This window comes from Echinops telfairi, unplaced genomic scaffold, assembly GCF_000313985.2.
Source record: "Echinops telfairi isolate 266 unplaced genomic scaffold, ASM31398v2 ScPeMD7_7424;HRSCAF=8462, whole genome shotgun sequence".
Taxonomy (NCBI): domain Eukaryota; kingdom Metazoa; phylum Chordata; class Mammalia; order Afrosoricida; family Tenrecidae; genus Echinops; species Echinops telfairi.
This window is the reverse complement of record NW_022111324.1, coordinates 94,301,299-94,309,756: the sequence shown is the minus strand read 5'-3', so window position 1 is coordinate 94,309,756 and position 8,458 is coordinate 94,301,299.

Here is an 8,458-nt window from a genome sequence, read left to right as displayed (position 1 = left end):
GATGCAGACAGAAGCGTGTACAGTATGAGCCAATCAGTGGCAGTAATGACAGAGCATGCGCTGTTATGCAAAAACCACGATAGAGTGAAGCCGCGGAATTCAAAGCGCGAAGTGGCGAGGGTTCACTGTACAAATCTATTTTGAGAACAATGGCCACGTAAACTCTCTGTACCTGAGGGTGAGTTGTGAGTGAGTCTTCTGTGAGTCAGACACGGTGGTGGCCGTGGAAGCCTGCTCTCTACTTGGAAGACGAAGAACAGGTTTTATCCCAAGGGAAGGAATTCCAGTCTCCTTGGACCATTGCCTGAGGTTTGGGTTCCTCCACTCCATCAAAGAAAAGGCGGTTCTTGATTTAGCTGGACAGGGTCCCAGATGGTGGAGTTGCCCTATCCCTGCCCCTAGGGGAGAGTTGGGGGGGGGGGGAGCGTGTGGGGGAATCTGTAAGCTATCGCTGCTGTCACAAACGGGCACTGTTGATATGCATCAGGCTTTCTTCTGAGAGCTCAGCTGCATAAGAGAGAAAATTGGAGTGTCTTACTTTTTAAGAATAACCAACGAAGATTCTCATAAGCAACGATATCGCCTCTGGTGGGTGGTCACCGCTGGTTCCCCTCATGCCTTCCTTCCATCCTCTTTCTCACCCTCGTGCTTCCAAACAGCATATTTTCACTTGGAAAGAACACTCAAGACCCAAACCCAGTGCTGTTGAGTGATTTCAACTCATAGCGACGCTGCAGGACAGGGCAGGCCGGCCGTGTCGGGCTTCCCAGGCTGTCATTCTTTGCAGAAGCGGATTCTCACTTCTTTCTCCTGCAGAGCAATTGGTAGCTGGGAACCGTCAGCCTTCCAGTTAGCAGCTGAGCTAACCACTGTGTAACCAGGGTTCCTGCAAAGACCGAGGCGGTACTTCCGGAAAGTTCATGGGGAAAATGACATGAAAAGAGAACGGAATTTCCCATGAACTTTTGGGAGCCCCCTTGTATACAATTTTTTTTAAGTCTCTATCCCATTCTTATCTGCCATGGATGCTACCCCTTGCCCCTACACACACACACACACACACACACACACACACACACACACGGAAACCGTTGGTGTTGGGTGAAGCTAGGCCCTGTGTTTAGGCCCTTCTGTGTGACACTACAGGAATAAGATGGGACTTCCTACTCCTGTAAGCAGTCACAGGCCCGGAAACTCGCAGAGGCAGTTCTACCCCGTCCTGTGGGGTCACAATGAGTCGACTCTTCAGCAGTGAGGTTCGTTTGGGGTTTGGTACGGTCCAAAGTGGAGGCATGCATGGAATAGTCATCTTTTCCAGTTAAGGGGGATAATCCAAGAGGGATCTGTGTTTGCTCTGGTGTGCGTCCCGCTTCCTGGGTCAGTAAGAACAGCTACCTTCTCTGGGCGGGCATGGGGGAGCACCTGCATGGTGGAGTGAAAGGGCACGGTCCTCTGAGGACTGACAGCTTGAACTCAGGGCCCTTTCGCCGAAGACTGCCTGGCTAGTTAGACATCTGGGACCTCCTGCAAGTATCTCTCAATGGAAAAGAGCGTGCTGTCCCTGTTGTTACTCGTTCCCAGGGCTTTTCTAGAATTAGCAAAAGGGATGGAACGTGAGACACAAATTAAGTAAAACCTCCAACCACTGCCACCAAGCAGATTCTCACTCATAGCCACCGTGTGAGACAGAGTAGCCTGCACCTTGGGGTCACTTTGTACTGGAGAAGCCAGTCTCATCTTTCTTCCTCAGAGTGGCTGGCAGGGTCAAACCACCAACCTTGCAGTTAGCAGCGCATCACTTAACCCATGGAGCGATTTGATTAGAATCTTGGGTTCCTCACTGCACTTCCCCTGGCTGTGACCCCGGAAAGTGTTCTGCCTGAGTTTTTATTATACAACCCAAGGAGGGAACATGTTTATTCTTGTCTGTGTAACCATAATAATAAATGAGCCACATGGGGCATCGATGGCAGAAGACCAGCAATTGGACAGATTAGATGGAGGGAAACGCGTCGTCTCAGAGTTCTAGGGGCTGAGACTCCTCCGTCAGGCGTCAGTCGGGTTGATTCTTCTGAGGCTCCCAGGACGACTCTGTCCCCTGCGTCCCTCCAGCCTCCTGACTCCAGTGCTCCTTGGCTTCAGCTCTGGAAACCTGGCTCTGTGCGTCTTTCTGGAGACCTCCTCCTCTATTAGGAGGACAGAACCAAGACAAGATTTTAAGACCTTACCTGGATACGACTTAACTGATCATCTATTTAAAGACACTATTTCGAAATAAGGTCATGTTCACAGAGACCAGGTTTGTTTGGGTTTTGGCCGTGGAGGGTTGGGGGTGTGTGTGGGTGGGGGGGTGGACTGGAGGAAAGGGACATAATTAAATACACAAGAGGCAGCAAGGAATACAGTTCATCTCTGTGAGGGAGGAAAGACAAGGGCTTGGCTCATGGTTCCCCACGGCAGGGATACAGGTGTGCATCATGAAGAGACATCCTCCCAGACCTGAAGACCGACCACAAGGAACCCAAGATAGACGTCTTCTTGGTCACACATCACTGATTCAATGTCAGTCCTCTTTCTCTCAAGTTCACTCTCTGTCCACTGCAGAGGACTTTGATCTTAAACTTGGGGCAGCAGTCATCTTGGTCCAGGCTAGTGTGCCTAGTAGTGTGATGACCCTGTTCTACAAGCTGAGATCTTAACTCCACTGTTGCGAACAAACAAGACGACCAGGAGATTCTTTGGAGCTGGGCCGATCTTTCCAATTACACCTGCCACAAGCCCAAGCCAAGTGATGCATCGCTGTCACCTAACTGGCAGAAATCATGTGAAATAGGATAAAAACAGGACAGGAACGGAATGATCCCTAAAAACCCAATAAATCGCTCATGTAGATACCCCTGTCCTTTCTGAGGCAGGGATATTAGTGGCCTGGTGGTTAAAAAAAAAGGTCTTGGCTTTCTCGTGGGAGGCCTGGCTCTAATTTCCTGCCAGTGAACCTCTGGCCCAGCCACCACCACCCCACCACCCCACCCTGCATCAGTGGAGGCCGGTGCGCTGCGATGAGGCAGCACAGCTCACAGCGGAGATTTCAGACTAAGGCTAAGGCTGGGAGGAAGGCCGGGGATGGGGTGGGGGTGGTGAGACTAACTCTACGGACCACACTTGTCTGATCCACAGGTGGTCTGAGGATGGTGCAGGACTGGGTGCTGTTTCCTTTCATCGTGTACGGGGTCATGGTGGGCCTGCAGCCGACAACCACAAGAGTGGTAACTGTGACCATCCTCCCCCTGGGGCAGAACTTCACTGGGGACGGGCTGGACCAAGGCTCACCTCTGCTGTTGTTTCTATTTGGATGAATAGAGCAACTTGGCAGAGTTCAAGCAAAAAGAAAAAGGATTTGCTGGTTCTTGCCTTTTTTCTTCTTTTATTTATTCTTTTTAAACAAACGTTTCTCTTTCAAGAGCATCCAGAAAGACCACAGGTCTTCAGGGTTGGCAGACAGGGCATATTTCAAGGCAAATGTAATATCCCTTTAGAAAAGTGAACAATTTCTTTTTTTTTTTTCAGCCGAAACACAAAATGGCTCAGGCGAAAGCAGCCGAGTCTCTGAGTCATCTTATTGAGGGTTCCATTTTTTGACCATGACCTTATGCTGGCAACAGCTCTGCTGGAATAAGGAGACAGCTGGGCAAGCTAGGAAGCCCTGTGTAGAGGAGACAAGAAACTCTACAACACCCCAGTCTGAAGGCAAACTATAATGGCATAACCTGAGTTGAGTCAGCAGTGCTGTGGCGATCACAGACAACCCATCAGCTACCCTCCCTCTCCCCACATTGCCAAAGCTCTTGAACTTGGGACTTCCTTCCTTACACACTTCCCATCACCCTGCCCTTCCTCTTTTGCTTCTCCAACTTTTTCTCACTGTCGCTCTGTGTTCCCTGGACCACTGACCACCACAGTGTATGCCTGACACCACAATCTCTCCTGTTATCACTCTTGTTTCCCATTTCCCCTCTTGTTTGTGCAACAATGCTTCTAGATAGAGGCATCTTGGCTGACTGTGATTTCTCCTCTCTCCCACACTGTCCAGCCCAGTGTCTTTACATCTGGCTCCATTATTCCATTGAAACAGATCTCCATATGGATGCTGAAAATCTAATTGCCAAATGTTTTCCGCTCATGTTTTCCATCATGCTACACCCTCAGAAATCTCCTCCTACCGCCTTGACCCCCTCTCCTTTGTGTGCACCCCCTAGGAAGGGGATTCCCCAGGGTTTGGCCATCTTCCTGTCTTACTCAATGGGCTCGCTGCTTTAACTACTGCCTGGATGGTCAGCTCCACCAACGGTCAGTCAGTGTATCAGCGTATGGTGTAATGCCGGAAGCTATGGCAGTGGTATTTCAAATCCTGGCAGGGTTACCCACAGTAGGCAGGTAGCAGCCGAGCTTCCAGATTAAGGTACACCAGGAAGAAAAGTCCCGTGGACCAAATGCTGAAAATTAGCTAATGAAATCCTTACGGATCATGACAGAACACTGAGCGATTCATTTGCTTTAGACATGCTGTCAAGAAGGATCAGTCATTAAAGGAGGATATCATAGTTGGTGGAGGACTGAGCACTGTGGATGAGGAGACTCTTAGATGGATTGACACAACAGATGCAGCAAAAGACTGAAACGTATTGGCGATTGTGAGGATGATGCAGGACCAGAGAATGAGTCACCATGAGTGAATATCTACTCGATGGCAAATATTTATCCAGCTATATGTTAATTAAAAACCAAACTCACAGCCACGTAGTCAATCCTGACTCATAATGACCTTGTAGGGAAAGGTAGAGGTGCCCCTGTGGGTAGGATTTGGAAACCTTGTCTTTCTCCTAAGGAGCTGGCTGGTGGTTTCAAACTGCTGACCTTGCAGTTAGCAGCCCAACATGTAATGACTATGCCACCAGGGCTCCTATGGTAATTAAAAGACAGTGGAATGTTTTCTCATGAACATTTTGAAGCCCCTTCAGACCTACAACATTTCTCTTTCTTTGACTCCTAGACCCATATATCCATCTATTAAGGATTCTCATCTCACCTAACCTTCCCCACTTAAAAGTGCAATTTAACATGTCACATTGACATCCTGATCTTCTCACAGACTTAAGACTGAATTGCTTCTTTCTCCAAGGATCCTATCAACCTAGTCTGCTAAACTTCCACCTGGGCGATGTAGCGCCTTCCGCTCACCTTCCACTTCCCTTTACTCTGTCCTTTCTGTTCTGCTTCCTAACTATTTCTTCTCCTCTCCTTATCCTGCCTCTGTCGCTGGCTTCATTCCGGCCTTCTTTGCATCCCTCTGGATCACTGCTGCAGCTTCGAAGGGGATTTCTCTCTGGCCCCCATTCCAGCTGTCTCCACATCAGTCTTATCACAAGAAAAGAGATCAACTGACTTCCCAGCTAAGCTCTTTCAAAGGTCTTCACCGTTGCCCTCAGAGACAGGGTGAAGACTATTTCAGTAATTCAGAGGAGAGACAATGTGCTCAGACAGTAGCAACTGAGACAGAGAGATAGATGGGCTGGAGGGAGGGAGCTGGGAAGCCTGTTGTTGTTAGCTGCCCTCAAGTCAGCCCCCAACTCATAGTGACCTCACGCAGAATGGAACAAAGCAGTGCCCAGTCCTACACCATCCCAAGGTTGGTTGTAGATCTGACTGTTATGATCCATGGGGTTTCTATTGGTTGTTTGGGAATGTACCGTCTATACTCTAGTATAAGCCAACCTGAATATCCATGGAGGCACCTAATTTTACCCCCAAAACGGCATTAAACATGTGCTGAAAAACTCGGCTTATTCTCTAGTATATACAGTGAGTCGCCAAGCCTTTCTTCCTAGTCCGTCTTAGCCTGAAAGCGCTGCCACAACTTGTTCAGCATCAAAACCCCCAAAATTAACCTCAACTGACATCAAGTCAATGCTGACTCATGGGGACCCTTATAGGACAGGGTACAACTGCCGTGTGAGTTTCTGAGACTGCAACTGTGTTGACAGGAGTTTAAAGCCCAGACTTTCTCCCAAGAAGTGACTGGTGGTTTCAAACTGCTGATCTTTCAAATCGCAACCAAACGCATAAACACTATGCCACCAGAGCTCTTTTTGGTCAATATCAAAGCAACGGGAGGTTCTCCACTAACACATGGTTGGTGGCTGTGCACAAAGCGCATTGGCCGGGAACCAAAGCCAAGGCAACTCCATCGACTCATCCATTTCCATGGGGTCCATTCCCACTCTTAGCGACCTGATCGGACAGGGCAGGGCTGCCCCTTTGGCTTCCTCAGCCTCATTTTTCTCCCTGGGAGGGCCTGGTGGGTTTGAACTGCTGACCTTGTGGTTAGCAGACCTATGGCATAATCCACTACCCTCCCTCCCCCCAGAGTTCCTGCATGGAAGAAAAGAGTTCTACCATGGGACCACCACAGCCCCCACTGGGAGATTTAGGGCTTTAGAAATGACACGTTTTCAGTGCTGATTAGGGCGCTAGAGATGACATGTTTTCATTACTGATTAGATGTGGGCAAGAGAGCTGGGAAAACCTCTCCAGTTCTCACGTAGAAGGAATCATGGGATCGCCCTCAGAGTGTAGCCACTGCTTCTCCTCATGGGCAACGGCACGTTCAGTGAACTGGGTGGGGCGCCATGTCTGGGGCAACGCAGCCTTCAGGAAACCCGAAGGTCTAGGCAGCGATGAGTCAGAAATGTAGTTAGGAAGAAGGAATACAAATTAATACCAGACGGTGGAAGGAGGTAGTAGAAAGCCCCTATAAAGATCGCCCAGCAGCTCAGCAGGAGGGGAAGGTGCCACAAACAACATCTTCCCCTCTGCCAGGGGATTCCTAAAAATACCCTGGCAGAGCGAGGAGGAAACCAGGACCATAAGACATTACCTAAGTCCAGACGGTGTTCAAAGGCCTGGGCACATTGACTTTCAACCTCATTTATTTCATGATCATCGCTGTGCCCATTTTTCTTGGTTAGAGTTTCAGCCCTGCTTGGAAATATCTTGTCGTTTGTAGAAAACATTAAAAACTTAATTTACTGTGTTGCTTTGCCTCTGGGGTGCACATTGGGATGTGCTGGCCGATCAACTCACTAGCACCCCTTTGCATCTGTCTCTTTACTGAATGTTACTCATTTACAACAAGGGAAGGGTAGTTTTGTCCATCGATCTTTAAGCCCTACCTGAAGAGTTTCAATTCACGAAAAGGCCAGTGCCCTCCAGGGCTGAAAGGACCAAGGTCGTTGGAAAGCTGTATGTCAATAGCATTGAACCTGAGTCTTCAGGCCAAACCACCCAATTTGACAGTTTAGCCAGAAACATCCAAGTGTGGCCAATACATTCAGGGCAGTAAATACCCAACACAATCTTCTTTCTGCTTAGCCTGATCAGGTCACTGGTATTTTTTTTTCAATGGCTTTTACAAAAGTGGCGGAGGATGGGGGGCAGTCTAGAGCAGGAGCAAGAAGACATTTTCACAGGTAACCAACCCGATGAGGATCCAGACTAGGCCTGATGGCAGGCCCAAGAAGAGTTCCTCCTGCCGATGAGCGGCAGGCGTTCTGGCTTGGAGGTCTGTAAGCTGGTGACTGGTTGTTTCATGATGGGCTTAATTAGCTCCGTCTTTCTGTCCTCGGTGCCTACCCAAATAAATGGTCCAAATCACCACGTGGGAGAGGGTTCCATCATCGGCTGGCAGACAAGAACCCTTAGCCGTGCCGGACAGCCTGGGGAAATGAAGCTGCTGGGGAAGACAAATTAGCGAGGGTGTGGGCTCCCACGATGGCTGCTACGGACTGGCACTGGTGGTGGCCGGGAATGTGTGCTCGCCAGGCATCCTTCGCCCTCGGCCCAGAATTGGCCTCAGGCAAAACCACCTAGGGACCAAGCTTTAGTGTACTGTCACACTCCTTTTCTCCTGGGTGCAGGTTACCCACCCCCTGCTGAGGGCCTGTCTGCTACCTTTCCTCATACATCAGCCCAAGCCCCCCATTGCTCCCAGAGGATGCCAGGTGGTGGTGGGTTGACTAAATAGGTGCACTCCAATGATGGTGGCAATCGCTTAGCTCCTTCATCTTTTAATTAAAATGGTGTGGGCACTGTGTTCTTAGCCGCTGCTGGGTGGATTCCCCAACTCCCGGTGACCCCCTGTACAGCAAAACACAATGCTGCCAGTCCAGCACCATCTTCTCATCGGGTTCAGATGAGACTTGGGGGGATTCACAGCGGTTTAACTAGCTGGTTTTGGGAAACAAATTCCAAGGCCTTTCTTCCCAGTCTCTTAGTCTGGAAATTTTCCTGTAGAGCCCTGGTGGTAGAGCGGTTATGTGCTGGGCTGTGATCCACATGGTCAGCTGTTCAAAACCACCAACAGCAAGGGGATGTCCAATTTCCCCTGGATGGGCCCTGGGTC